Below are 20,735 nucleotides of genomic sequence, written 5' to 3'. Positions count from 1 at the left end.
TAAATATTATTATTATTATTTATTAAGATATATATGGTAATGCCATCTAGTGACTTTTTTTGGTAGCAACAGTGTGCACTATTAAAACAAGCAGTTTATCAGAGCTGTGTGTGGATGGCTGGTGAAACTGCTCACTTACATGAAGCTGCAGTTCTTCATCAAACCACTAGTCGGAGCTGCAGCAGCACAAGCCCCGCTCTCTTCACTCAGTCACTACTTCAGTACAGCCCAGCCACGGGCTACAGGGCTCAGCCAGTCCGTTTTTACTGTTTCTGTAAACAAATAAAGGTTTTAACCCCACTAACCGAATAATACAGCTCACTACAGTTCATCTTTCAGCCCAAGCAGCTAACAGCAGCAGTTTAGAACAGCCGTCACGGAGTCACTGCTCGGATTACATTATAAACAGGTCAGTTAGCGCGCTGCTAACCTCAGGATGTTTATAACTACGGAGTTTAGTGGACACACCACGGCCGCCAGGTAAGTCTTTTAAAGGCTACTGAAGACTATTAAAGGCTATTAGAGGTTATTGAAAGCATTATTGGGGGGCAGAAATCAGTACAGGCTGGTTAGATAAGTGATGTGGTGAAACTGTGACTAGCGCTGTCACAGTGATGTTTATTAACGTCATTAAAACAGATTTTGTCAGGTATTGTCTTATAAATATTTACACATAACTTATATCTCTCCTGAAAAGCTTTTATTTTAGTCAGAAACACGCTTGTGTTTACTTTATCTGAGAGAAAGATGTTTTTTTTAATTCAATGGAAAGCAACAGGTGTAGTCAATTATAAGTTTAAGATTTTAATCCACCTCACTGTGATCTATAGTCAGTGTTCTCAAGTCACACTGACACACGCATTTCAGCGAGTTCACACGCTCTCACCTGCGCGCACCCACCCCTCCGTTAGATACAGATACAAAACCTGCGCGCCCAACCCCCGCCCCCCCCTCCCCCGTTGGACAGATAAAAAACAGTGATCACACTCCCGCCGACTGCGCTCATGCAGTGGCTCTCTATTTAAATGAATAGGATGCGCTGTGTTGGTTCCGCGCCATTTGCGTAGCGCGCTGCGCTATTTGCGTAACGCGCGCGGGAGGGATCGTCGATACTCTTTTTGACTTCGATACTCGAGACCATGACCTCATTTCGATTCGATTTCGATAAAATATCGAGATCGTGACACCCCTAATATTAACTCATACAGTGCATTTCAGCAGTTTGGAATGAATATGCTCGAGAGAGAGTGAATTCTTGTCCTGACTCTTTCCTGTTTTTATGTTCTAGACATGAGATAATATAATTTTTTTTCCAAACGAGGGACCGAAAGACATAAATCCTTGGGTTTTACAGATTGAGTGGGTCAGCCACCACACTCACTGCTATCGCTACTGTGTTGCCAGATCTCTCTTAAAAAGTCCACACTAAATTGTTTTTCCCCGCAAGCAGTGTTTGGAAGCAACGGATTACATGTAACAGTGTTACGTAATCAGATTACAAATTATAAGTAACTGTAATTCGTTACAGTTACTATTTCAGTAAATGGTAATCAGATTACAGTTACTCTGCTAAAATTAAAGGATTACATTGCGGTACTTTCCTATTTTCGCTCTTCCAATCCAACACTGACAAAACGCAAATAACATTTTGCAGTGAAATCGTTCTAATATGACAGGGAACTGTCAGCGGCTCACAGCGGCTCTGCACACACAACGAGACGAAATTAACTGACATTTTGTCAACGAATAAAAGCGAGACGAAAATGTTTGGCAGGGACGAAATCCAATCAGAACTGATTTAGTTCTGTGAAAGGTAGGGACCAGTTAGGAAGAGATCCAATCACTGCTACTTTAGTGAAGGTGGAGAGGCAGGACAAGCGGGGTACTCAACCAATCAGTACCCGCCTCTCCTGCAGTAGCGCCGTGCACTCAGTTACAAACCCGGGAATTAACCTGTCGATACGGAGCTCGACTGGAAGTTAACTCGACAGAGTTCAGCAGGGAGAGAGGGAGAGAGAGAGAGGGGAGAGTCGATATATTTCTCCTTTGACGTCGCGAAAAACAAGATAACGTGTAAACCGCGTGGAGCGACTCCATCTCCGGTAAAAACACCACTAATCTTTCAGCTTCTGCAGAGCAGAGTTACACAGATCTCCATGCAGAGATCCGCGTTTTAATGCTGATGTTATTTCATGAGCTGATGGGGTGTTTAACTCGGCAGTGCTCTAAAACACAGAACTGATACAGAACTCACTCATTGAGATCAGATCATCTGTTTAGTCCCACAGTGGGAAAGATATAGCTAGTGTTAAAACAGGAACAGGTCAGAAAGGAACTCAATAATATAACCAAAATAAAACAATAAAATAAGTGAATCTATGAACCTAAAAGTCTGTGTAAAGTTCCTTACAGCACTTTCTCATAAGTTTCTCACTTTAACTCATGAAGTCTCTCTGTACATCCTGAGAGCATCTCTACAGGACATAATTTAACTATTCAGATGTTTTATGACCTGATTTCTAGAGCAAAATTTAAATGTAAAATATGTATAGTCACACACCTACAATAATAATTATAATATACATTAAATCATATATAAATATATTCCACATTCAAACATTAACAATATTACTCAAGTGGTTATTAAACGTTTAATTTCGTATAAGTGTATAGTTAATAATTCAAGGGAACTGATGAAAAAAGCATTTACATTTACACCCTTTACATTTTAGTTGACTAAATTGACTGTAATTTTAGTCGACTATATTCTTATGACATTAAGTCGACTAAAACTAAAAACATTTCAGGTGACTAAATTGTGACTAAAACTAAATGCTATTTTCGTCACAAGACTATGACTAAGACTAAATCAAAATTTGTTGTCAAAATTAACACTGGTGGCAAACCTGCAAATAGGTAGCTTACAGTTGTTGTTACATTGTTTGGTTTTTAATGGTTTTAAAAGGTTTTATCATCAATTTATAGAAGTGTTTCATAAAATTGTTTGATGAAATGGTTTCATAAGTATTTTTATAGAGTGATTGAAAAGGCTGTTTTATTCTTTTATCTATTTGTTAACTGGAAAGAAAAATAAAATAATAATATGCAGTATGTGGTTGCTACATTCATTCAGGCTTAAAAAATGACAATTTTTTAAGTAATCCAAAATAATCAGATTATGTTACTCACTTGAAGTAATGCAACTGATTATGTTACAAATTACATTTTGAGTGATGTAATCAGTAATCTGTAAGGGATTACATTTTAAAAGTAACCTTCCCAACACTGCCCGCAAGACAGGTTTAAGCTTGACGAGAAATATCGTCACATTTTAATCTCACGAGATCTCGTGCCTCGGGATCTTTTCACATCCCTAGTTTTAATTATAAAAGATGTTTTTGTTTCTTTAAAATAAAATATAAAAAAAACGCAAATGGATGGATGTCGGACAATGCAGCGTCTATTGATGTCTGAAATGCAAGAAATGCTGATTTGATGCCTTGGCTGGCCACATTATCTTACTTAGAAGGAAGTGCAGGAAAGTTTGTATCCGAATTAAAAGAATAAAATATGTCCTGACTTGGTGACAGGACAAAAACACTGGTAACATTAGCCAGCAAAGTAAAATTACTACTTGGTTAAAAAAGCACTGGTAACATTGACTAGCTAGATAACATTAGCTACTTGGTTAAAAAAAGCACTGTGAACATTGGATAGCTAGATAAAATTAGATCCTTGGGTTAAAAATGCACTGGGAACATTGGATCAGTAAGGGTTCGATCCTCAAACGGCAACTGGCAACAGGAAGTGACACCTACTGGCACCTGCCTTTCAGTAGTGGCACTGGCCACGAACGCTACTGGCCAGCGGCGCTCGCTAGCGGCATCTGCCATTCAGAAACGGATACATGCCGCTTAGCAAAGACACTTATAATGGCATGTATCTGTTTCCTAATGGCAGATGCCGCTAGCGAGCGCCGCTGGCCAGTAGCGTTCGTGGCCAGTGCCACTCCTGAAAGGCAGGTGCCAGTAGGTGTCACTTCCTGTTGCCAGTTGCCGTTTGAGGATCAAACCCCCTCTCCATTGGATAGCTAGATGATGTTTGCTACTGGTAAAAAAAAAATCGCTGGTTACATTAGATAGCTAGCGAACATCAGCTACTTTGGTCTCTTATTATGGGCCAGTTCTGCCTATTAAACAGTTCTCTTTTTCTCTCTGCCAGTCGCATTAAGGAAACACATCAGCTCCGATCTTACATGCACTCTTAAACATTATTCCCCACATAACAAAATCACATTCTAAAACATTTTACTATTGCAAACACTTTTTTAAATATGCATGTGTGTGCAGCTGTGTGCAGCTTTTTGTGTACCACGAACGATGGAGAAAAATATCAAATAAGTTTAAAAAAAATAAAGCAACTGTATAGAGGGGTACATTAATTTTGAAGGTAACATAAGGTTCTAGCCACCTTTAGCTAACCTAACCAATGCTATCTAAATAACTAAGCAGGTAGGCAATTTCAAACAATAATATACTATTAGCAGCCTGAATGTCTTAAACACATTAAATGTGTGATGAGTTGTTGTTATATAGACTAAATAGTAGGATAATGAACAATAGAGGTGTGCCAAAAAATCGATTCACATAAGAATCTTGATTCTCATTTACTACGATTCAGAATCGATTTAAAATGTCCCAAAATCGATTCTGAGGGGCGGGTTTTAGACTGATTTTGGGCTGGGTATTTTTGTTGGACCTGGCAACCCTGGGGATAGCGCTTGTCCTTTCAAACGGAGATCTTCCAGACACACACAGAGCGTAGGTGTTTGAGAATCACCGGTAAGATGGCAGAACAAGCACTATATTACATTAGATTAACGTGTAGTTTCAATGTTTTATGGCAGAATGCTTCATAACAAGCATAAAAAAGATCGCTAGTAGTTAGTTTCAGTAACTGTTAGCTAGCTAACTAGCTAACTTTCCAGTTCCACCTTAAATAACGCTACAGGTGGCAGCGGGCTGCAGCATTTAAGGCGGAACGGAAAAATACAATAAGCTAATCAGAGCTAATTTCAGCTCCTCATCACAGAGGAATTAAGGAATGGACCATATGAATTAATTTCTCCACCTCCTGCCCCCTTTCTGAAGAAATACAACGACCTTAAATTAACTAGTTAATCAGCAGCTGCTCCTGAACTTTAGCGCTCCACTGCTATCATCACATCAGCCCAGCAGCGTCACCTACACACCACCGCTAGTAGCCTGGTAATAAAGCAGTGTTATTTATTATTTATTTATTGTTCATTAACGTCATTGTGATATCCCAGTGATTCCTCTGTCACTGAGGACCCACATTCCTGCACATTTTATTGTTTTTGTAACACATTAACGTTACCTGCTCCAGGACCAGTGTATATTATGGAGGGTTTTTTTTCAATAAGATTCATAAGCCAGAAGCAGAAATTTTTATAATTCAAATCGTTTTGAATCAAAAATCGATTTTGAATCGAATCGTGGCCCCCAAAATCGGAATCGAATCGAATCGTGAGATAGTAAACGATTCCCACCCCTAATGAACAAGCTGTCTGTAATGGTTAATCCTTTTCTTTATAATTAACTTTAGCTGTTAGGTGTGGTATTGGTAACAACACAGGGTCATTTTACAAGCTAATGGGCTCCTTGCACTCACGGCTCTGACGCATTTCCGTTTTCAAATAATGCGGCTCGGACGTTTCCGGTTGTATTGTTTACATTCAAAATGGTCAGAAGTTAAACCAGAAATGTCAGTTTGGAGACGACTGGAAAAGCAAGCAGTGCCACTGCTTTTTAAATGGAATTATTAACGTTACAGCACCCAGGTTCCAAGTGTTTGGGAGAGGAGATCAGCTAAACGTACTTGGCTGAATGATCCACCAGCTAGCATTTTTATTATTATAGCTAGATATTATTCTTCTTCTTATTATTAATATTATTATTATTATAGCTATATATTATTATTATTATTATAGCTAGATATTATTATTATTATTATTATAGCTAGATATTATTATTATTATTATTATAGCTAGCATTTGTCTAATTATTTTTATGATGATTATTATAGTTAGCTTTATTATTATTACTAGCATTTTATTAGACTTCCATTTGATAACAGGAGAAACTAAAAACTATCAGTAATGCACCTAGCAAGCTAGTTAGCTATACTAGCTAATGCTGAGCTGTGTGGGCTAACGTAAAATATAAGAAAAAATCTTCGTAGTGTGTAGGTATGATATAGTTTACAGGTATATAGTTAAAAGTCTTTCTCTAGCTTTCTATTGGAAGGCTTTACTGGTCTCCTTGACGTTGAGGTAAATTTTTAGAAGCTCTTGTAAACACCAGCTGAAAATACTGCCATAACGAGTGTATTGGAAAAGGCAAACAGGAAACGCTGGAGCAGCACTGATGAAAAGTAGTTGTGCAAAGAGCGCATTTTGCTAATGCTAATGCTCCTGCCATAGTGCTGGAAAAATCTGTAAATCTAAGCTTACTGTAAATAAACAAAAGCGCATTACACCCAAATAAACAGTTTTCAGGAGAGGAATCTGTGTAGATTAACATCCAGCGCTCGCTTTGATTTGGAAATAGAGAGAGAGAGAGAGAGAGAGAGAGAGAGAGAAAAACTTCTCCATACCTTCTGTAGTTCAGCTGATCCTGCTCTTCCTCCGGCGCTCCAGCTACAGACCCCGGAAGCTCAGCCTCATCCGGGTTATGGAGAGCCCCGCCCCTCCCCCCGCTATATGACATTATACCCCATCACCGCTAAAGGGAGCCCGCGAGGGAGTCCTCAATGCATGGAGCTGAATGGAGCTAAACAGCTAAAACTCTCATTTAAAACATTGTATAACTACTTCTCTGGGGTTTTCCTTTAATTTTACAAAGTAGAACAAAGTATCTCACTAAAATAGAAAAGAAAACAAAACCCTATATTTCCATTTTCTACAACTAATGTTTTTTATTTAGTAAATTTACTAGCATTACTGCTACTGATGCTGGAGTTACACACAGAGCTCATTTAAAAGGGATTAAAACTGCAGTTTATAAGCTTTAATAATTATCTCTGCTGTGATGAAACAGTTATAGTTGTTCTGTTTTGAGGAAATTAGTAAAAATTTTATTCTATAAAGTATCAAACATTTATAAATTATTATTTTGCTAAGAATAATAATTTTTAAATGTTTGATACTTTTTAACAAATAGTACTAATTACTATGGAAAGGTCAGTGCCGTTGTTAGAGTACTAATTGTGACATTGATTCCGGCAGAAACCTTTTTAATCTAAATTTCATTTAAAATATTATGGTTACATTTTCTTTGCATTTACCTTCTTGATGTCCTGCAGGTTCTTGAAAAGGAGATCGTAATGTAGCAGATCTTGTTTGTTGCTCACCTTGTCTAAAGTCTTTCTATTTATGTATTCTGAAAGCTTTCCATAAATTGAGGTCATTCACAGCTCCTCCCTGTAAAATCACTCTCTGACATCACAATGGACCATCCTGATTTCTGTATAGAAGGGTACTTCACACTTGTAAAAGCATTTGAAACTTCATATGCAAATATCAGTTTAAAACTAATTCATTGTAAAATAAAGAAGTATTTGTTTAAGAGTTTTTTTTTTGTTAATAGGATGGTAAAAACAAGTTGGGGCATCACTTGAAGTTTACCATCAACAGTGAGGACCAAGTCCATCTGGTACAATTTTAGCATTTATTACATACAGTGTTAAAAAGCCTGTATCAATTTGGTGTAAATTTTTGAACAGTGTTAATTTGCATGGTAAATTTTGTCAGTACAAAATTGTTTGAATATCCATGGTGACCATCACAAAGTGAAGCACTGATTATTTAGTACAAGGAGTAAGGGCTTCTCTTTGGGGTGGTCAAAATGGTACTATTGATAAATTAAGTGAAAACTCACCTTATTCAGTTCATTTTCAGTAATCAAATTTTATTATTCAATTTTAAATTAAATATGGACTACATTATTTCCAATAGAACTAAGCACATTAAGAATCACTTGTTAACATAGGATTTCTTGGTGTAAAACACTCTTACATACTGAAATAATCCTGAAGATTTCTTAGTTCTAATGGATCTTTGCATTGAAAAAAAAAGTGTTGAAAAGAAATGCCAACATTGCTACTTTAACAATAGTGCTGACCTTTAAGTAAAATTTGCTATTTGCTAAAAAGTGCTATTTGTAGGGGAGTTCTACGTAACTCAGGCAACCAGATGTGTTTGTCTTATATTTCTACACAGAACCTGATATAATCTGGCAACAGTAGTCTCCAACATCAGTAACTTCTTCCTTTAATATGTACAAAAAATGTGTAAAAGTTGGCTAATGTTTTGTAGCAGAATGAAAATGCTTGCTGGAAAAGTTAAAAAAGTTTTTATCATTCAATAAAAAATAAACTCTTAAACAAATCCATTTTATTTTACAAATAATTAGTTTAAAACTGATTTTTGCATATGAATTTCAAATGCTTTTACAAGTGTGAAGTACCCTTCTATACAGAAATCAGGATGGTCCATTGTGATGTCAGAGAGTGATTTTACAGGGAGTAGGTGTGAATGACCTCAATTTATGTAAATCTTTCAGAATACATAAATAGAGAGACGTTAGACAAGGAGAGCAACAAACAAGATCTGCTGCAGTACGATCTCCTTTTCAAGAATCTGCAGGACATCAAGAAGGTAAATGTAAAGAAAATGTAACAATAATATTTTAAATGAAATTTAGATTAACAAAAGTTTCTACTAAAATGAATGTCACAATCGGTGCTCTAACAACAGCACTGATCTTTCCATAGTAATTAGTAAATGCTGTTTGTTGGAGTTGTACAGGAGCAATCAGAGAATCTCTATAAAGGACAAAACTCACTTCAGAATCTGCTCTGAATCTCAAGCCACTTGACAGAGTCTGGAATGTATAAAAACGTATAAACAATTATTTTTAGCAAAAAAATAAAAATTGCACTAATTTCCTCAGAACAAGTATAACTGTTTCATGAATGCAAAGATAATTATTAAAGCTTATAACCTGCAGTTTTAATCATTTTAAACATGTTCTGTGTGTAACTCCAGCATCAGTAGCAGTAATGCTAGTAAATCTACTGAATAAAAAACATTAGTTTTAGAAAATGGAAATAAACGGTTTTGTTTTCTTTCCTATTTTAGTGAAATACTTTGTTCTACTTTGTAAAATTAAAGGAAAACCCCAGAGAAGTAGTTACACAGTGTTTTAAATGAGAGTTTTAGCTGTTTAGCTCCATTCAGCTCCATGCACTGAGGACGGAGGAAGAGCAGGATAAGCTGAACTACAGAAGGTAGGGAGAAGTCTCTCTCTCTCTCTCTCTCTCTCTCTCTCTCTCTCTCTCTCTCTCTCTCTCTCTCTCTCTCTCTCTCTCTCTCTCTCTCTCTCTCTCTCTCTCTCTCTCTCTCTCTCTCTCTCTCTCTCTCTCTCTCTCTCTCTCTCTCTCTCTCTCTCTCTCTCTCTCTCTCTCTCTCTCTCTCTCTCTCTCTCTCTCTCTCTCTCTCTCTCTCTCTATTTACACCACCAGCACTGGATCTTCTCCTAGCTCTGCTTAGCGGTCTGTCTGAGATAAATCTGAACTAAATCTGAGATAAATGTGGGTTAAATCTGATCTGGATTCTTCATAAAATCAGGGTCTCTAAACGCACAGTGGTCCAGTCTCAGCATGGATCTGCTTCTGGGTTCAGACTGATAGCGGATCAGAACCAGGACAGATCCTCCAGTTCTTGAGTTCTTCAGTCTGAGTGTGGAACAGATCCGCTGAGCGCTTTACTCCTTATTCTGCGTGGTGATCAGGGGACGTGTGTTCGAATGTCTGGTGCAGCAGCAGCTCCGTGATTTTCCCGTCAAAATAAAAGTCCGCCTGTTAAATATTACATTTAAAAATAATTAGTTTTAGAAAGTATTGTAGTGAGGTAAGGGTCAGGCACTTTGCCACTAGTGTTTTTATAATAATTATTAGCTTACTGATTTAACAGAAAACTCACTATTTTACTGTAAAAATAAACATAATTAAAAAATTATTTCAAAATGTTCACAGTATCTTTAGCTACACTAAAGATAGTTTTATTAAACAGCCCCTTAACTGATACATTTAATTTAATAATAATAACACGACACATTACATTACATTGTGAATGAAGATACATCAAAATCATATATTTTATCAGAATGTAAAAACTGAGAACAAACAGAATATAGTAATCTGTTATTTGGCTATAATATTTACTACTGAAGCAAGTGTAGCACAGCAATGAGTTCTACTGTAACTATATTAATATAATCTAATTAGCCATATGTTTAATGCATTTTAATGGATAATAATGTCTGAACTTGTCTTCTAAGAATTAATTGAAGCATAACTTAATAATTTTACAGCGTTTATTACTGTTGTAAGTGTAACAGAGTAAGAAAATACCTTTGTTTTAGATGAACTTTATAAAATGAGGCACTTTAATGCTGTTAAATGAAGTTTTGGCGGCCCCTGCTGTTTAGTGGTGAACTGCAGTTACGCTACGTTTGGTCTTTCTGAGCCACCGTACCTCAGCAGCGGTCTGTGTGTTTCTGTGCTGCGGGTAGGTGCTGAGCTCCGTGTTTTATGAATAAATAGTGGTTAAAAACATGTTTTAAGTTAAAAATACTGCTATTAATTCGAGTATAAGGCAGATTAAAAAGTGTTTTTGTAGAGAATTCACTGATTTAGGTAATAGTTAAGAGTTTATGAGCTTATTTCTCTCTTCTCTGTTAGAAGTTAAGTGAGACTAACACGAGGCTCAGTTTTCCCTCCGCTGTCTGTACCAGCAGAATACAGTGTTGCCAACTCCTCAGTAAGGAAAGTAGCTATTGGCTGTCCTAAAAGTCGCTATAAGTCGCTAAATGACGCCATCGCCTAATTTGCATAATACATGTTTTTGAAGCTGTAAAGGATTAGGGTTGTGGGAGAGGAAAAAGTGTGTAAAAAACACCATAAATGTGTTAGAAATGTTACATATGAAAAACTTCTCTTGCTTTTTAAATAGGTCACTTTTTTACAATAACTTAATTTTTCGTGAATTGCATAAATAATTTTTTTGCCATGTTCTTAAATGTTATTATAAGAGCAGCAGTTAGTCGGAACTGTTATTCTACGTTTTGTTTTTTTAGTTTATTATTATTTTTTTTTTTTGCGTTTTCTTAAGTTTTCTTTATTTTTTAACCTATCATAGACTAATTATTCAATGGTTCAATACATAGTTTTATTTATTTCTTTATTTTTAGCTTTGTATTTAGCTTTGTTTTATTTTATTTTATTTTTTTACGCTTTCTTTATTTTTAAACCTAGAAAAATTGTTCAATGGTTCAATAGATATTTAGCTTTTTATAAAGAGGCAGACACTGTGGAGGAGGTGAGTGACAGGCTATGTGGTGAATGAGGTGAGCGAATGACTGAGACTGTGTGAGTTAAATTAAAGCCAGGCGGACACTGTGCGATTTTTTTAATCGGATGCGTTCTGGAGAGCTCAAACAGCACGTTTGAATCGTTTGTCGTGTATGAACAACGCCTGCGATTCATCTGCACACACTGTACGGTCCGACTGACCTGCTGCGACGGGGGAGCTTACACTGCACGTCTAAACGCAGCCCGTAGGCGGAGCTTTCTTTTCGTACAAACTCTCGCTTCAACACAACGCCTTGCAAAAGAAAGCGCTTAGCTTTGCTTATTTGTGCCCTGTTGTGCGCTGAAAGTCCACGGAAGAGACGTACATGGACTCGCAGGTGGCTGAGGCGACGTGGACTCTACGGGTTGTCCGTTTTACAGAAGGAGAGCGCATAGAAAAATGACTGCGCGTCAGGCTGCGAAAGAAACACCAGCAGCTTAAATAAAATAAAATAATTTTATTTTTTATTCTGTTTATTGTTTATGTAAAAACTGGTTTTGCAACACTGAATATTAAACAAGCAATCGGTTATTCACACTGGATAGGGACCCTCATTTACAGTGCCGCTGAGCATTAACAGTTTAAAAGGGATTAATAATATATATAAAAAATAGGAATAAAAACTGACATTTATTATAGACGAATAAAATATATACGTAAAAAAGGAAAAATAGGACCTTAAAAAAAGATCATAAAAATTTACATAAAAGGGAAAAAAATTATATCTTATGAAGATATATATTTAATGATTTGATTAATAAAAGAAGAAAAATAATTTAAATGAATAAATAAAAAATATAAAATATAAACTCATTAAAAATTCGTTTAAAATAACCCAGGCTTTCTGCAGAATAATCAAAGTTTCAGTTAGTTTCAGTTCCAAATCATGAAAACAGCTCACCAAAACCTCAAACTATTCTTTATATTTGACTATATTTACTTACAGGTCCTTTGCTTGTACTTACAGGCCCTTACTTATTTTTATTCAACTGAACTGAGTTCCTGTAGCCTCGCGCTGAATTCAGCTCCGCGCTGCGAAAGAGAGCGAGAGAGAGGCGCAGCGCATTTTGTCTGATTTATCTTGATTAATTATCAGTACATTTATTAGCTTTAGTAAGTTTAATAGCACTAATTTTACTGCACTTCTCCGACCTTATTTATTAAAACGTTTATTTTAGAAGACAGAGGTTATTATGCGGGCAATGCCGCGCGCAATGCCACGCGCTGCGCTAAGCTGGCTTTGCGTGGCTAATATTCTGGAGCACTGGACGAGATTTTAATTAATAAATTAACATATTTATAATTTTAATGAATTTGCCCTGGCGAAAAGAAACGAATTATAAAATATAGCTTTATATTTCTGTGCATGTTTTAAGTTTTATATAATTGACGGGCAGCACCAGAGGCTGACAATGTGCTTTATTTTTCAGATATAATAGCAAAGTGAAATAAAATAAATTTATTTTTGTCAAAGATATTTTCTCTTTTAATTTTTCTTTTCAAAAACTCCAGCTATTGACTGAGAATAAGCATCTGTTGAAATTCTTAAACAGCAGAATGCCTGTGTCTGCTATATTAAGCTATAAGTCTGTGTACCGAACATAAATATAAATCCTTATAACTGACAGAAATAAATATGACTAATAATTATTTATAGTTACTGTGCAGATTTTTGGGAAAACAGGTCGTGACGTTAAGAAATCGGCCCGCAAAACAGCTCACACTGTGAGACAAGCGACCAAAATTTCTGGCATGTCAGAAATCCCTGGTCGCGTCCGACTGCTCATTCGCAGCTCCTATGGGCAATTAATCGGACATCGCTTCCCCTCTCACACTGCACGACAAACGACGCACGATCAAGCTAAAATTCGGCCCGATCATGAAATTCAGTCGCATCCGACCAGATCGGGCTTAAAATCGGGCTAAAATCGCACAGTGTCCGCCTGGCTTAAGGGATTTCTGTTCGTGTCACTCTGAAGACACATTAATATTTATATTTCTGCTCTGTAAATACAGAGCGGGGTCAGTCAGCGGCGGCTGTGGGCACGCGCTGTTTATTAGGGTTCAAGCACCGAAGGTGCGTAGAACCCTATTGTTTTTGCTAAGATTTTTCTTCTTATTATTATTATTATTATTAGGGTTCAAGCACCGAAGGTGCGTAGAACCCTATTGTTTTTGCTAAGATTTTTAGGGTTCAAGCACCGAAGGTGCGTAGAACCCTATTGTTTTTGCTAAGATTTTTCTTCTTCTTCTTATTAGGGTTCAAGCACCGAAGGTGCGTAGAACCCTATTGTTTTTGCTAAGATTTTTCTTCTTAATATTATTATTATTAGGGTTCAAGCACCGAAGGTGCGTAGAACCCTATTGTTTTTGCTAAGATTTTTCTTCTTATTATTATTATTAGGGGTTCGAGCACGTAGTGCTAGAAACCCTATTGTAATTGTTCTGATTATTATTAGGGGTTCGAGCACGTAGTGCTAGAAACCCTATTGTAATTGTTCTGATTATTAGGGGTTCGAGCACGTAGTGCTAGAAACCCTATTGTAATTGTTCTGATTATTATTATTATTATTAGGGGTTCGAGCACGTAGTGCTAGAAACCCTATTGTAATTGTTCTGATTATTATTATTAGGGGTTCGAGCACGTAGTGCTAGAAACCCTATTGTAATTGTTCCGATTATTATTCTTATTCTTTTTCTGCCATAGAAGTGATCGGGCAGAAGAAACCGTAAGGCCTACAGGGCTGAGACTTGGTCATATGGTAGTACTTCTCACCGCTACTCAGATTCAAAAGATGAGCCGAATCGGCCTCAAGGGGGCGCTATGGCGAAGGTCAATGCGTTAGGCCTCGTAACTCCCACGCCCTGATAGCTAGAGCAAAAATTCTTGCATTATATGATTCCTTGGTTAATGGCAAATCAAAAAGGTCAATAGAACCACTAAGCTCCGCCCACTTAGATTTTTTGCTATTTAGCATAATATGCAAAACCTACTTTTGAGAACTTGTCCTAGGGTCATTGACCAATCCTGTCATATTTGGTGTCAAACAACTCAGCAGAGTCCCAACCTCAATAATTATCAAAAAAATTGTGCAATTTGTAAACAATATGGCCGCCATATGCAAATTAATCTTACCGTGGCACACCCAAATTTACTCTAACAGCTGTAACTTTTGAATGCTTAAACCGACACTAATGCCACTTTACAACTTTGATGCCAATATGATTCTGAGGTAGCCATTCAATCTGTGTAGACATACGCCCCCAGGGGGCGGAGCCAAAGCTAAAAATCTGTTTCTCAGGAACCGTACAAGCTATGAAGCTCTCCTTTGGCATGTATCATCTATGGCCTATGTCCTAATGTTTTACAGAAGGAAAATTTGATATGCAAATTTTTGCGATCGTTATTAGCCAATCAGATTCCAGCAAGCTTTTGACATGCTAAACAATGACCAATCAGGACGATACTTATACCCTACATGTATCTCAGGGCCTTCTATCATCCATTAAAATATGGCGTTGATTGGCCTCAAGGGGGTGCTATAGCAGAAAATCATTTATATCTAAAGGTATAAGTGGCCTAGGCTTGTTATTCTTTTTTAGTTGTATACTTTGCTGTAGCCTTTACAACTTTGTAATTACATGTGTTTACCAAAAATGCAAAGATTTTCATCAGTGGCCAAAAGAGTAAAAATTGCTCTTTTCGAACTTGTCTTTAAGTCCTTAATCAATCAAAACAAATTTGGTCTTGATGCAATCTTGAGACCCTGAAGGTAAATAATTATCAAAAAAATCTTGACATTTTAACTATTTGAGGCCCATAAACCTTGATCAAACATGTACGTGAAAGCCTTTTCAGAGTTATTTGGTCAAAACTCTGTCAAAGTTTAAAACATGCCAAAACTGTTGAAGCTACTAATTAAAAATGACATTTGAAGCACATGTGCCAAGTATGAGCCAAATAAGTCTTCAGTAGGCTCTACAGTGAAAAAATAACTATTTTCAATTTATTCTATTTATCGCTATTTTCCAACCTAAATGGACAGAAGACAGGAACCTTTCACCCTATCAACACACAAATTTATACACATATATAGACTGATAAAATTTGGCTGCAAATTTTCAGCCAAATCGGACATGTTTTGCCTCTACAACGGCTGGAAAACTACAGCGATTTTGTAGGCCTCAAGCCTGTATTATCGCTTTTTTCAAATCTAAATGGACAGAAGTCAGGAACCTTTAACCCTGTCGACACAGAAATTGACATACATATATAGACTGATGTTGTGATCTTGATTGCAAATTTTGAGCCAAATCAGATATTTTTTGCCTCTAATATGGCCAAAGAGCATCAGCCATTTTGTAGGCCATAAGCCTGTATTATCACTTTTTTCAAACCTAAATGGTCAGAAGTCAGGAACCTTTGACCCTATCAACACACAAATTTACATACATGTATATACAGACCACTTGATCATGAGTACCAATTTGGAGCCCAATCGGACTTTTCTTCTCTTTTTAATAAATAGAAACACACTGATAGGGAATGTTCTGACTTGCTTATAGAGTGATAGATTTCCAGCAGGTTATATGTGGTCTCTTGCTGCGCTCTGGTGGTCATTTGGTGAAACAGCTACAGGTGAATTATTCTAAATTAAAGCTCTGCTGAACTTAATTAATCTTGCTTGTCTTGCTTAATTGAACATCTTTATCCTTCTTGGTCATGCTGCTCAGCCACCTGGGTCATTCTTGTTTATGCTCCACCCACTTAATTTTTTTTAAATTAGCATAATATGCAAAACCTACTTTTGACATCTTTCCCTTGCCTCCTTGACCAATCATGACATGTTTGGTGTCAAACAATTTAGCAGAGCTTGCTCCTCAATAATTATTTAATAAATCTTTACATTTGTAAACAATATGGCCGCCATATGCAAATTAGTTCTACCACAGTGCAGTAAAATGTCTTTAACACTTATAACTTTTGAATGCTTAACCTGACACTAATACCACTTCAGTCCTTTGATCATTACATGATTCTCAGATACCCTGTCAGTTTAAGTAGACATACACCCCCCCAGGGGGCGGAGCCAATGCTCGATAGCTGTTTCTCTAGAACCATACAAGCTATTAAGGTCGTCCTTGCCAATTATCATCTATGGCCCATGCACTAATGGTACACCAAATGAAAATTTGATATGGACACTTTTGTAGTCACTATTAGCCAATCACATTCCAGCAAGCTTTTAACAGGCTGAATGTTAATCAGGTCAAAACTTATGTACTATTATTGATATTATTGGTTATTAATATGTGCCCTTGTCATGCCTCACTGCTAGGCTCTCCGAATGCCCACTAGAGTGCAGCAAGAGACCCCATAAAACCTGCTGAACACTACAGCTCAATTTATCAATGCATTTCAACTAGTTTTCTCACACCACTCATCTAGCATTGTCATTATGGTCTTTATGGTCACGCTGGTCACCTAGCTTGGTTATGCTGCCCATCCAGCTAGGTCATTCTGGTCATTCACATTGGTCATTATGGTCCTGCTGGTCATTCAGCTTTGTCATCATAGCAATGCTGGTCATCCAGCTTGGTCATACTGGCCAAACACCTTTGCCATGCTGGTCATCCAGTTTGGTGATGCCAGTCAACCAGCAACATGTTTTAAGCCTAACTGGCCTCCAGGGGCCTCTTTGTCTGTAACGCTCAAACCCCGTAAATCGCCGCTTGCGGCTATATTTAGGGGTTCGAGCACGTAGTGCTAGAAACCCTATTGTAATTGTTCTGATTATTATTAGGGGTTCGAGCACGTAGTGCTAGAAACCCTATTGTAATTGTTCTGATTATTATTATTATTATTATTATTATTATTATTATTATTCTTATTCTTTTTCTGCCATAGAAGTGATTGGGCAGAAGAAACCGTAAGGCCTACAGGGCTGAGACTTGGTCATATGGTAGTACTTCTCACCGCTACTCAGATTCAAAAGATGAGCCCGATCGGCCTCAAGGGGGCGCTATGGCGAAGGTCAACGCGTTTGGCCCCGTAACTCCTACGCCCTGATAGCTAGAGCAAAAATTCTTGCATTATATGATTCCTTGGTTAATGGCAAATCAAAAAGGTCAATAGAACCACTAAGCTCCGCCCACTTAGATTTTTTGCTATTTAGCATAATATGCAAAACCTACTTTTGAGAACTTGTCCTAGGGTCATTGACCAATCCTGTCATATTTGGTGTCAAACAACTCAACAGAGTCCCAAGCTCAATAATTATCGAAAAAATTGAGAATTTTTTAAACAATATGGCCGCCATATGCAAATTAATCTTACCGTGGCACACCCAAATTTACTCTAACAGCTGTAACTTTTGAATGCTTAAACCTACACTAATGCCACTTTACAACTTTGATGCCAACATGATTCTGAGGTAGCCCGTCAATCTGTGTAGACATACGCCCACAGGGGGCGGAGCCAAAGCTAAAAATCTGTTTCTCAGGAACCGTACAAGCTATGAAGCTTTCCTTTGGCATGTATCATCTATGGCCTTTGTCCTAATGTTTTACAGAAGGAAAATTTGATATGCAAATTTTTGCAATCGTTATTAGCCAATCAGATTCCAGCAAGCTTTTGCCAGGCTAAACAATGACCAATCAGGACGATACTTATACCCTACATGTATCTCAGGGCCTTCTATCATCCATTAAAATATGGCGTTGATTGGCCTCAAGGGGGCGCTATAGCAGAAAATCAGTTATATCTAAAGGTACAAGTGGCCTAGGCTTGTTATTCTTTTTTAGTTGTATACTTTGCTGTAGCCTTTACAACTTTGTAATTACATATGTTTACCAAAAATGCAAAGATTTTCATCAGTGGCCAAAAGAGTAAAAATTGCTCTTTTCGAACTTGTCTTTAAGTCCTCAATCAATCAAAACAAATTTGGTCTTGATGCAATCTTGAGACCCTGTAGGTAAATAATTATCAAAAAAATCTTGACATTTTAACTATTTGAGGCCTATAAACCTTGATCAAACTTGTACGTGAAAGCCTTTTCAGAGTTATTTGGCCAAAACTCTGTCAAAGTTTAAAACATGCCAAAACTGTTGAAGCTACTAATTAACAATGACATTTGAAGCACATGTGCCAAGTATGAGCCAAATAAGTCTTCAGTAGGCTCTACAGTGAAAAAATAACTATTTTCAATTTATTCTATTTATCGCTATTTTCCAACCTAAATGGACAGAAGGCAGGAACCTTTCACCCTATCAACACACAAATTTATACACATATATAGACTGATAATCTGATCTTGATTGCAAATTTTCAGCCAAATCGGACATGTTTTCCCTCTACAACGGCTGGAAAACTACAGCGATTTTGTAGGCCTCAAGCCTGTATTATCGCTTTTTTCAAACCTAAATGCACATAAGTCAGGAACCTTTGACCCTATCGACACAGAAATTGACATACATATATAGACTGATATTGTGATCCTGATTGCAAATTTTGAGCCAAATCAGATATTTTTTGCCTCTAATATGGCCAAAAAGCAACAGCCATTTTGTAGGCCATAAGCCTGTATTATCACTTTTTTCAAACCTAAATGGTCAGAAGTCAGGAACCTTTGACCCTATCAACACACAAATTTACATACATGTATATGCAGACAACTTGATCATGAGTACCAATTTGGAGCCCAATCGGACTTTTCTTCTCTTTTTAATAAATAGAAACACACTGATAGGGAATGTTCTGTCTTTCTGATAGAGTGATAGATTTCCAGCAGGTTATATGTGGTCTCTTGCTGCGCTCTGGTGGTCATTTGGTGAAACAGCTACAGGTGAATTATTCTAAATTAAAGCTTTGCTGAACTTATTCAATCTTGCTTGTCTTTCTTAATTGAACATATTTATCCTTCTTGTTCATGATGTTCAGCCGCCTGGATCATTCTTGTTTATGCTCCACCCACTTAATTTTTTTTTAAATTTGCATAATATGCAAAACCTACTTTTGAGATCTTGTCCTTGGATCCTTGACCAATCATGACATGTTTGGTGTCAAACAGTTCAGCAGAGCTTACTCCTCAATAATTATTAAACAAAATCTTTACATTTATAAACAATATGGCCGCCATATGCAAATTAGTTTTTCCATGGTGCAGTAAAATGTCTTTAACACTTATAACTTTTGAATGCTTAACCTGAAACTAATACCACTTCAGTCCTTTGATCATTACATGACTCTCAGATACCCTGTCAGTTTAAGTAGACATACACCCCCAGGGGGCGGAGCCAATGCTCGATAGCTGTTTCTCTAGAACCATACAAGCTATCAAGGTCATCCTAGCCAATTATCATCTATGGCCCATGCACTAATGGTACACCAAATGAAAATTTGATATGGACACTTTTGTGGTCACTATTAGCCAATCACATTCCAGCAAGCTTTTAACAGGTGGAATGTTAATCAAGTCAAAACTTATATACTATATACGGGTTATTTATATGCCCTTTTTATGCCTTGTGTTTTTTCAATTTAAGAACTGAATTTGTTTCACCAAATGCCCACTAGAGTGCAGTCAGACACCACATAAAACCTGATGAACACTACAGCTCAATTTATCAATGCTTTTCAACTAGTTTACTCACACCACTCATCTAGCATTGCCATTATGGTCTTTATGGTCACGCTGGTCACCCAGCTTGGTTATGCTGTCCATCCAGCTTGGTCATGCTGGCCATTCACATTGATCATTATGGTCCTGCTGGTCATTCAGCTTTGTCCTCATAGTAATGGTGGTCTTCCAGCTTGGTCAATATGGTCAACAAGTTTGTCATCCAGATTAGTCATGCTGGTAATCTAGCTTGGTCTTCACGGTCATGCTGGTCATCCTCATCCAGTTTGGCGATGCCGGTCAACCGGCAACATGTTTTAAGCCTAACTGGCCTCCAGGGGTCTCTTTGCCTGTAACGCTCGAACCCCGTAAATCGCCGCTTGCGGCTATATTTATTATTATTAGGGGTTCGAGCACGTAGTGCTAGAAACCCTATTGTAATTGTTCTGATTATTATTAGGGGTTCGAGCACGTAGTGCTAGAAACCCTATTGTAATTGTTCTGATTATTATTATTATTATTATTATTATTATTAGGGGTTCGAGCACGTAGTGCTAGAAACCCTATTGTAATTGTTCTGATTATTATTATTATTATTATTATTATTATTATTATTATTATTA

The 20,735-nt window shown here is 37.1% G+C and overlaps 5 protein-coding genes across 9 annotated transcripts in view; 3 read left to right on the top strand and 2 right to left on the bottom strand.

Annotated features, from left to right (window-relative positions):
- LOC125801417 (zinc finger protein 239-like) overlaps positions 1-20,735 on the bottom strand; it is a 181,259-nt gene that overhangs the window by 2,438 nt on the left and 158,086 nt on the right. The window contains exon 1 of one of the 4 annotated variants that reach the window (XM_049478123.1): positions 6,676-6,759. The exons of the other annotated variants lie outside the window; for them this stretch is intronic. The gene's annotated coding sequence lies outside the window, so the exon portion shown is untranslated. Of the gene's footprint in view, positions 1-6,675; positions 6,760-20,735 lie in introns of those variants that run through there. 4 annotated transcript variants of the gene reach the window in all.
- LOC125801460 (zinc finger protein 239-like) overlaps positions 1-20,735 on the bottom strand; it is a 203,053-nt gene that overhangs the window by 24,913 nt on the left and 157,405 nt on the right. The gene's annotated exons all lie outside the window — the stretch shown is intronic.
- The window catches only part of LOC125801107 (zinc finger protein 271-like), a 223,993-nt gene that overhangs the window by 174,349 nt on the left and 28,909 nt on the right, over positions 1-20,735 (top strand). The window lies entirely within an intron of this gene.
- The window catches only part of LOC125801283 (zinc finger protein 239-like), a 232,390-nt gene continuing 220,990 nt past the window's right edge, over positions 9,336-20,735 (top strand). Inside the window, exon 1 of the mRNA XM_049477747.1 lies at positions 9,336-9,369. The gene's annotated coding sequence lies outside the window, so the exon portion shown is untranslated. The remainder of the gene's footprint in view (positions 9,370-20,735) is intronic.
- LOC125801232 (zinc finger protein 585A-like) overlaps positions 9,354-20,735 on the top strand; it is a 74,215-nt gene continuing 62,833 nt past the window's right edge. Inside the window, exon 1 of the mRNA XM_049477636.1 lies at positions 9,354-9,369. The gene's annotated coding sequence lies outside the window, so the exon portion shown is untranslated. The remainder of the gene's footprint in view (positions 9,370-20,735) is intronic.

This window comes from Astyanax mexicanus, chromosome 4 (assembly GCF_023375975.1).
Source record: "Astyanax mexicanus isolate ESR-SI-001 chromosome 4, AstMex3_surface, whole genome shotgun sequence".
NCBI classification, from domain to species: Eukaryota; Metazoa; Chordata; class Actinopteri; order Characiformes; family Acestrorhamphidae; genus Astyanax; species Astyanax mexicanus.
The sequence above is the reverse complement of the archived record's forward strand: the minus strand, read 5'-3'. Positions and strand labels throughout refer to the sequence as shown.